The sequence below is a fragment of the Octopus bimaculoides genome, chromosome 1, assembly GCF_001194135.2.
Source record: "Octopus bimaculoides isolate UCB-OBI-ISO-001 chromosome 1, ASM119413v2, whole genome shotgun sequence".
Lineage (NCBI taxonomy): Eukaryota > Metazoa > Mollusca > Cephalopoda > Octopoda > Octopodidae > Octopus > Octopus bimaculoides.
The window spans coordinates 98,307,113-98,317,815 of NC_068981.1; positions in this window are offsets into that span (position 1 = coordinate 98,307,113).

Consider the following 10,703-nt stretch of genomic DNA (forward strand, 5'->3'; position numbering starts at 1 on the left):
TATATATATATATATATATATAGAGAGAGAGAGAGAGAGAGAGAGAGGGAGGGAGAGATAATTGTGTCTGTGTTTGTCCCCACCCACAACTTATGTTGGTGTGTTAATGTCCCTGTAATTTAGCGGTTTGGCAAAAGATGCCAATAGATTAAATACTAGGCTTACAAAGAATAAGTTCTGGGATCAATTTCTTCGACTAAAACCTTTTAAGCTGGTGCTCCAGCATGGCCTCAGTCAAATCACTGAAACAAGTAAAAGGAAAGAATACTTATATTTTCAGCAAAAATGTGCATGGGGTGGGATTTTTATTTGCAGTTATGTGTTTTTGTTCATTTTTGTATTTGGCAAAACAAAATATCAAAAACATTTTCTGAAATGAAAACAAACTGAAAGATCAGCAACAACACACATTCATTGTAAACCAAAATACACCTCACTCTTAAAAAATCTAACAAAAATAATTTTCACCAGTTGCCAAGCAAAATCAAACTAGGAACTGATTGATGAAAGTGAAAGCAGACAGAAATTCAAAGATCTTGGCTGTGTGGTAAGAAGTTTGCTTCCCAATCACATGGTTCTGGGTTCAATCCCACTATGTGGCATCTTGGGCAAGGGTCTCCCACCACAGTCTCAGGCAAACCAAAGCCTTGTGAGTAGATTTGGCACTTGGAAACTGTAAGAAGCCCAACATACATATGTATGTGTGTGTGTGTGTGTGTGTGTGTATGTGTGTGTGTGTGTCAGAGAGAGAAAGGGACAGAAAGTATGAGTGTCTCTTTGTTTTTACACTGTGTGACAATTGTAAATGATTGTCAGTCATACAAGCAGTGTCATTATTCTACAAGAATATGTCTAGCCATGGGAAAATATGACCTTGCTTAGAAACCAGAGGGAGCTGCCAACAGAAAAGGGCATCCAGCCATAGAAAATTTGCCTCAATAAACTTCATCCAACCCATGCAAGCAAGGAGAAGTGGACATTAAAAAGATGATATACATTGTCTTGGGTATGACATTAAACTGCATCAAGTGGTGAAGCTCCAGTTGAGGAGTTCTAGAGTTGTAGGAGAGCATGGAGTAACCCCTCAATTATCATAACTCCCAGATCTGTTTGTGACCCAGAACAGTAGTACCTATCAGGGTCCCAGCTATGCTTATCAGGGTCCCAACTGTCCCACTTTATTCCTTCCTCGCCCTTTCCACCATTTTTTTTTGCTAGTTTTCACACTACCCCCACCCCTCCCATGGCAATAATTAACCCTACCTGACTCCCCTCTGACCCCAGGTCACAACTGACTGCTTTGACTAAATGGAATTCCAAGATTCTGTTCTGTTTACTCTGCCATTCTTACAGCCAGCAACCATGACCATCCCAGACAGTTGAACTAGTTAATGAATAAGATTACTGTTATATTATACCATTCTTTAAGACAAATATTTATCTTCTGATAAATTTTCTAAATATATATAAAGCAACATCATCATTTATGTCTACTCTTCCATACTCACAGAATTTGTTGAAGTAGATTTTGTAGATTTTCTAGAGTTGGATGCCATTCATGTTGCCAATCTTCACCTGTTTCCAAGTGATATTATAGATCCTTCACTATTATTTGTTGACAGTGCAGTTTGGTTATTCTTTTTTTTTTTAACCTTTTTGATACCAACATACCTGAGGTCAACTCTGATTCTATGATACAAACTTTCTGCTCTCTAGTTAATTTATATTTCAAACACGAGTTTAATAATCCTTTCTAATTTTGGTACAAGGCTAGCAAATTTCTTGGGGGAAGGAGGAAGTTGATTATATGAACTACAACACTTGACATGTACTTTATTTTATTGACACCAAAGTCAACCTCAGCAATATCTGGACTCAGAACTCAGATATGTCTCAGAAGATTGGAAACAAAAGATATCACTGGCATGATAGTGACATTCACAACTATCATGTGATGTCAAGGCAAGGAGACAGTAACACACACATACATATATATATATATATATATATATGTATATATATATATATATATATATATATACAATGAGCTTCTAACAGTTTTCATCTACCAAGACTTTAAGTCGGCCCAAGGATATACAAGAAGAAACATGCAGTGGGACTGAACCCAAAACCATGTGGTTGAGAAGCAAATTTCTTACTACACAGTCACAACTGCACCTACACATATGAAATATACAAGGGGGTGCTGAAAAGTTTCTGGCTTTAAGGGTATCATGAAAGGCCTAATTGGAGGCCCAAACTTCTGAGTTCTTTTACAGGGTTTAGAAAAACTAAAGGACTGCTGCAATAAATGTGTGAATCTGAGAGGGAATTATGTTGGATAAAATCATTATTAACTGATTCTCCTGTATTTTCTTTTACCCAAAACCAGGAACTTTTGAGCACCCCCTCGTATAAAGCAACATTAATATTAATAGACATTCACAACAAAATACCCAACATAGTTTGAAAAATATGTAAGAACAAGATTGTAACAAAATATAAATTTGTTATATCATTCATATACTAAAGAGGCTTTTGAATCAGTGTCTATATAAGCGCATATGTGCAAATGCACATGCAATGACTTATACAAAACATGTACAGATAGTTATACCTACACACGTTCAGACTAAACTGTTACACACATACACATACCACAGGATATATTTTCACACAACAGAGAATGATAAGTCGAAGATGACTAGCAGAGTCTGAACTCAAAATATTCAGAGTCAGAATTAGAACCTTTAGAGCTTATACTAATCAACCCACAGAACCAAATCCTTAAAACCTTCTAAGTAAAATGAACTAGCATCTAAGGCAGCCAGGATGGACCCATGTAGACACTCAATCAACTAGGAAATAGGAACCAAATCACATCCTGTCTTAAATAGTGAAAAACAAAAAAAAAACATTATACAGATGGTGTCATATAAAAAGCACCCAGTGCCCTCTGTAAAGTGGTTGGCATTAGGAAAGGCATCCAGCTGTAGAAATCAAGCCAAAACAGACTATGGAACCTAGTGCAGCCCCTTGCCTTGCCAATTCCTGTCAAGTCATCCAAACCATGCTTGCATGGAAAACAGACATTAAATGTTGAGGCTGTTTATGATGATGATCCTAAATGCACTAAGTTCATTCCCAACAGCAATTTGGCTGAGTTATCAGAGTATTAGAGAGAATACCTACAGAGTTCAAATCCCACTGAAGGCAACATTGCCTTTCATTCTTACAGGGTTGATAAACTAACAGACCAGTATTTAAGTCAATTCTCTCTTATTTTCTTTTTCTCTCTCCCTCTCTCTCACACACACTTGCTCTCTCTTTGGCTGTGTTCAATGATTTCAAAACTAGAAATAACTAAAGTGGTTAAAAACTATAATTAGAAAATAATATTAGGTGGTGAGCTACCATTACTCTCTTACTTGATAACCAAGGGAAACAACCCCAAATGTTTATGCCTTCTTAACTTTGTCAGTGGAAATATATCCTTCACTATTATTTGTTGACAGTGTAGTTTGATTAATTTTTTTTTTAACCCTTTTGATAGCAACCTGCCTGAGGTCAACTCTAATTCTACGATACAAACTTTCTACTCTCATGCTAATTTATATTTCAAACATTAGTTTAATAATCCTTTCTAATTTTATTACAAGGCCAACAATTTTTTTGAGGGATGGAGGAAGTCTCGATTACAGCAATTGCATCACTTGACAGATACTTTATTTTACTGACACCAGAAGGATAAAAAGGCAAAGTCCACCTCGGCAGTATTTGAATTCAAAACGTAAAGCCAGAAGAAATGCTGCTAAGTATTTTGTCAGGCACAGTAACAACTGCCATGCTGGCCACCTTATAACACCAGCTTAAGTACGACAGCTGTTTTATTAAATTCTTTGTTATTTCCAAAAAAATTAATTGAAACAAAGACAGTGTGTTTCAGCTGAAATATGATGACGAAAGGAGTTAATTTTCATCATTTTTAAAATCTATACTATTCTTAAAATCTGGAATGATACACTGTCAATGTTGTATTTCTAGTTAGAAGTATGTATGTATTGTGTGTGAGGGAGCATGTGTGCGTGTGTCTATGTATAAAGAGTCAACATGTGACGTATGGGTACAAAGAGTATGTACACATGAATGTGTGTAATCACGCACATGGTGTGAATGTGTACATAGCAGGTTTGCACACAAGTGAAGACAATCTGTATATGGATGCATATGTATTTGTGTGGGCATATGTCTGTGCATGATGTGTGCAGCTGTTTGCATATGCATTGGCTATGAATGAGCATAGAGTTTGTGGCTGGAAGAAATATAATGAAGTAATGCCAAAAAAAAACCAGATTGAAAAGAAGGAATTCAAGGGAAAATTGATGGAACAGTATGAGACAGGGCTTATACATGACAAAGAAAGGGAAAAGATGAGGAGAGGGTATTCAAGAGAGATGGATTAATGAAGATAGGGGAAGAAAAGAGAGACATAGAAGAGAAAGCAATGAGATAGGGGAAAGAAGTACAGGAGAGAAAGAAATGTGATTGAAAAAAGAGGAGTCAGAGGAGTTTAAGACAGGAGTAAGAAAGAAATACTATAGTAAAAAAGAAAGATGAAAAGAGAGATATGATGAGGGGGAAAAAGAAATATAAGAGGAGAGGAGAGAGAAATGAAGTGTTTGGATATCGGGGTGGAGAAAAAGATAACAATAAATGGCCATGGAGAAAATTGCAGTTTAGAGAAAGAATTGATGAATTGTGATGGGAGAGAATGTGAGAAAGAAAATGTTTGAGGAGATAGGAGAGACATGGGCATAAAGAATTAATGAATATGTGTGTGCATTAATTAATTGGCAGGTGAGATCAGTCATTGTTGAGAAATATAATAAAACATATGACAGTTTATCTCAAATAGTGTTTCAGATATGAAGATTTTGAGAGGCAGGACAAGTGATACAGTGAGAAGGTGGAGAGAGAAGGACAGGACTTGTGACATGGTGGGAGGTTGACAGAGGGAGAGAGAGGGGGGCAGGACTAGAGAGGTTGGAGAGTTGACAAAAAAGCAACATAACTAAAGATGTGGTGGGAGGCAGATACTAATTGACAAGACTAGAGACAGTGAGAAATTGACATTGTTTAGCAGAACTAGAGACATATTACAAAGCTGACAGAGAACAACAGAACTGGATAAGTAATGAGAGATTGAGAGAGAAACACACAAGATTGTGTAAGAGGTGTGAGACTGACATGTGACAGGATACCGAGGGAGAAAGGGCTATAGATGTTGGGGGTTAAGATGAAAGTTAGAAAGAGATGACTGATAGAAATGAGGTGGGAAAAACCTGACAGACTGAGAACATGAGAAATGTTGACAGACAGAGAGAGAGAGAAAGGAGTGGGAAATTGACAGAAAATGAGACAGGTGTGACAACATGAAAGCTGGAGAAAGTTTGACATGCAATAAGAGAAAGAGAAGGAAGGAAGAGGAAGGCGAGAAGAGAATAAATGGAAAAAAGGGGAAAGAAATAAGATTGACAAAAAAAAAAAATCAAAATATGAAATCAACAGGTATAGAGAAAAGAGAGTTAAAGGTGAGTGATGGAGAGTTATAAAATGCTTTGCAGTCTTTAGTTGGAGCCCTTTAAGTTCTGAGTTCAAATCCTGCTGAAGTCAATTGCTTTTCAACCCACCTTTAGTTCAATAATATGAAGAACAGTTAGTTAACATTGTCATCATCTTCAACATCATCCAATGGAAAGTACTGATCCATTAGATTGAAAATAGCTATATGATTTAAAACAGGTTTATGTGAAAAAGATTAGTTTGCTTTTTTTTATAAGACAGGAAATGAATATTTATTTACTTCATGTACTCCCTTCCTCATTTCTTTCCAGCTTTACTTAATAACTATCCTAATTCAATGACCTTGACAGGTCTCTCTTCTCTCTCTCTCTCGCACACACACACACTTCTCACTCTAAACAATAATCCCTTTCTCTCCTTACCTGAAAGCCTAGCAATCTAGATCTATTCCTTAGTCTTCCCCACCACATTTTTAAACACCAATAGTAATTCATAGCTTATTGACCAGCCAAGGAAGAGATGAATCTTGCAATTAGCCAGAACCCTATTTCCCTCTCTAAACCCTGTCATACAATTGTTCCTGTGTTAACCATTCAGCTGGGCTAGAAGCAAGTTCTAACTGTGTGTGTGCTTGAGAAGTTCTAACAAGAAAGTAAACCTTTTCAGTTTGATTTCAGACACATTTTGCTGGATCCCACTATTAGCTGAGAAAGTTGGTTATCTACATATTATATATACATATATAAAATTTTGTATCAATCAACACTTTATTGCCATACAAATGTTTCAATGCCAAGTATTATCTCAAAAGGGGCAAACTGCCTGGGCATGGAAACAACAGTACAAATGTAAGGTCTTTATATAAAATTTTATTCATTCTTACTCTTCAGTGTATCAAGTCTATTTTTGACTCTTAGTCTTTTCAGATGTAAACCATAACATCTGTTTTTCCATGCTAGCATTGTTTAGATAGGGGGATATTTGATGTAGGATTTTTACAGCCAGATGCTCTTCATCTCACCATTTCTTATCTACTTTTCAAGTAATGGATTTTTTTTATTCCAGAGAAAGAAAACATAAAGCTAGGAGACATTTTGTTGACAATAAAATGAACATATGTCACCAGTAGCAGCCAAACTAGAAACAATGATGTTACCATTTGTAGCCAAAGCTCAGCACAGACTGCAAACATTGACACACACATACATATGTATAGTTATATAAATAAACAGCAAGGTAGATATAAATACACACATGCATGCATACACACATATACACATGCATAAGCACACAGAGTATATGCATACAAATTATCTTCATACACACACACATGAATGCTTGCTCTCTCACACACACACAAACCAGGTTCACAGTTGTCCCCCTTGCCACCCATTCTTCAAATCAACTTTCATAATTGTTCCTTCTTGCCACTCATGCCTCTAACAAACTCTTCCTCTTCCAGTCATTTCAGCACAGGGAGATGGTCTAATTGAGACACATTTCTTTTTTTTCACTCTCCATTTTTCCTCTCCTCATCTATTCTTTATGTAAAAGAGCATGTGCTTGAAACATAAAAGACTTCTACTTTTCCTGAACATAAACCTAAAACGTTTTTTTCACCTGATTTTCATGTTTCTTTTTTCATTTGTGTGTGTGTGTGTGTGTGTGTGTGTGTGTACACACGTACAAAAGACTTATTTCAGTTTCCAACAGCAAATTCCCTTGAGAGGCATTGGTCAGACTGGAGCTATAGAAGACACCCAAGGTACTGTATGAACCCTTTTCTACACTGTTGTCTGAATATATATATATATATATATATATATATCATCATCATCTGGTTGAGCTTGCTCAGACATTTTTTTACCTGTGCATACCACCCATCTCAGTCCTGCATTAGTTGAGGGAAGTCTTCAGGGTGGCATCCAGTGTCTATGGTGAGTTGATATACATACATTGTGTTCAGTTCTGAGATAGCCTGAACTGAAAAGGACATAAAAACTCCAATGGCCAAGGCATGGTCAGCCCTAAACAAACTGGATGTTGTCTGAAAATCGACTGTCAGACAACCTTAAAAAGGAATTTTTTCCATACAACTGTAGAGTCAGTCCTTTCATATGGAACAACAGCCTGGATGATACCAAAAAACTAGAATCTAAGCTTGATGGAACTTACACCTGGATGTTAAGAGCAGTCTTAAACATATCTTGGAGAACTCTTCCCGCCAAGAAACAGCTGTATGGAGATTTGCTGCCTGTTTCCAACATCAAGCCAAGTGAAATCATAGTCATGGCCAATGCCAGTGACGCATAAAAGGCACTTGTGCTGGAGACACATAAAAGGTACCTGTGCTGGTGACATTTAAAAGGCACCTGTGTTGGTAACACATAAAAGGTACCCATGCCAGTTACACTTAAAAGGCACCCACTACACTCTATGGAGTGGTTGGTATTAGGAAGGGCATCAAGCCATAGAAACCAAGTCAAAACAGGCTGAAACCTGGCACAGCTCTCCAGCAAACTGTCTAACCTATGCCAGCATGAAAAATGGATGCTAAATGATGATATATATATATATATATTTGTCCAAGCCATGCTAGCATGGAAAGTGGACATTAAACAATGATGATGATGATGATATATATATATATATATATATATATATATATATATATATATATAGTGTGTGTGTGTGCATGCAATATATCATTATCATTATCATCATTTAACGTCCACCTTCCATGCTAGCATGGGTTGGACGATTTGACTGAGGACTGGTGAAACCGGATGGCAACACCAGGCTCCAATCTGATTTGGCAGAGTTTCTACAGCTGGATGCCCTTCCTAACGCCAACCACTCCGAGAGTGTAGTGGGTGCTTTTACGTACCACCAGCACAAAGGTCAGTCAGGCGGTACTGGCAACAGCCACACTCAAAATGGTATATGTATATATATATCATTATAAATACTTATAAAGTGTGGTGGGTGGAACTATTCACTGTGAATATTTGTGTATAAAGGTGGCAATCTGACAGAATCATTAGCATACCGGGCAAAATACTTAGTGGCATTTCAGCTGTCTTTCATCCTTTCAGGGTCAATAAAATAAGAACCAGTTGAGCACTAGGATTGATGTAATCAACTTACCCCATTGCCAAAACTTACTGGCCTTGTGTCAAAATTTTGAAAACAATATTTGTGTGTATGCATACTTTTCTTGGGTCATAATATCTATTTATCTTTATGTGAGTGTTTGTGTAAAAATCAATCTTCACTACAACCTCAGTCATCAACTCCAACACAACTGACATCATTACCAACCAACCCACTAACTCCTTAATGACCAACAACTCCAGCAACAGTAGTATGAATAATGAGTACCCTAGTGTATTTGAGTGTAGGTCAATGAGGATTGACTTAATACTAAAACTACAACAATACATTTAAAAAGAGCAATATGACCATGCCATCACCCACCAACATCAAAACCAATACAACCAAAATAACCACCACTACCAACCCACCAACTTTTGAATAGGCAATGTCTGTAACAATATATATTGTATATATTCTATGTCAACACATCAGAATGCATCTGCATTTGTGTATAAGGAGAAAGATAGACAGAGCAAGAGAAAATGTAGTCTTTATGGCTTAAGTTAGAGATGCAAAGAGCAAAGTGCAACAAACCTGGTAACTTTTCAACTAATTATAATTATACAGCACTTCCTGCCACCTCAATTTTTCACCCTTTCATCTTCTCATTTCCTTTCTATAGGAATAACAATTTTTTGCTCTCACAGTTCTTTCCTGCTGCCATTTTTTCCATCATGGCATGGGTTATACAAATATGAGATGCCCTTTCTAATTTTACCTGTATTAAAATAAGGAACCTCTAATTCCACACAGCTTTCAGGGCATGAAGCATGTGGGCAATTTATTGACAGAAGCACCATCAAGACAAACAATGCTCAAATGTAGCGAATTCCCTTTAATTAAGTGCAAATGTAAAGAGATATAAAGACACACACGTGTACATAGTGACACATATGTACAATATGCTTCTTTTCAGTTTTCATCAACAGAACCTACCCACAAAGTTTTGGTTGACTTGAGTTTGTAGAAGACACTGGCCCAAAAGGTAAGGTAACTGCTGTACTGAAAATGCCTATTAAGGCAGAAAAGTATGTCCACACTTGACCTCTTTCCCGTATCATGACATGTCAATTTTGAAGAATTTCTCACTCTTGAGATTATCTCCACTTCTTATTTGGAGTTGATCCTATTCGCTTCTAAACAATTGTTCTACATTGCTGGAAGTAGAAATAATTTCAATAAATCAAGAATTTAGCTTGTATGGTATTTAATATACACTTTTTGTTTTTCTTCAAATATATGCAACTGTTTTCTAGGTTATTTCTTATAACTCATTTTAATTTCCTTAACATATAAAATGTGTGTGTGTGTGTACATACATACATACATTATATATATATATATATATATATATATATATATATATATTACACACACACACACACACACCTTCAGAAACATACAGGAATCACTATGTACTTAAGAAGCCTACCTTGAATCGTGATTTTGGAATCAACTCCAATCATGGCACCTCGAGCAAGTGTCTTCTACTATAGTTCTAAGAGCCAATTATATATATAGGCTAATAACACCTAGAAGCACCCTACAGGACTGGAAGTCTCTCACCAGCTGTGTCACCTCAAGTTCTCAGGAGGGGCAGCTGAACCAATACCAATCCTGAGGACCAATCTCAACCAGCAAGAGATTGAATCAAATGGTCCAAGATGAATGAAATGAAGGAATGACAACAACTGGACCAAGACCATGACAAAATATTAGGCTGCACACTAGCAGGAACAGCTGAACAGAAAGTGAATGCTCTTGTAACTAGTGCATTCAATTTGGCAGAAGATCACTCTGAAACAATGGACAAATCAATTACCACAAAAATCACAAAGATATACACACACACACACCAAAAATAAGGGTTGTACCACAAGTAATGCAAAAGTGGGTATAACTTTTTTCATTAACTGACACAGGTCATTGAAATTGCACATGTTGATAAAGTGACTCTTGTTTTA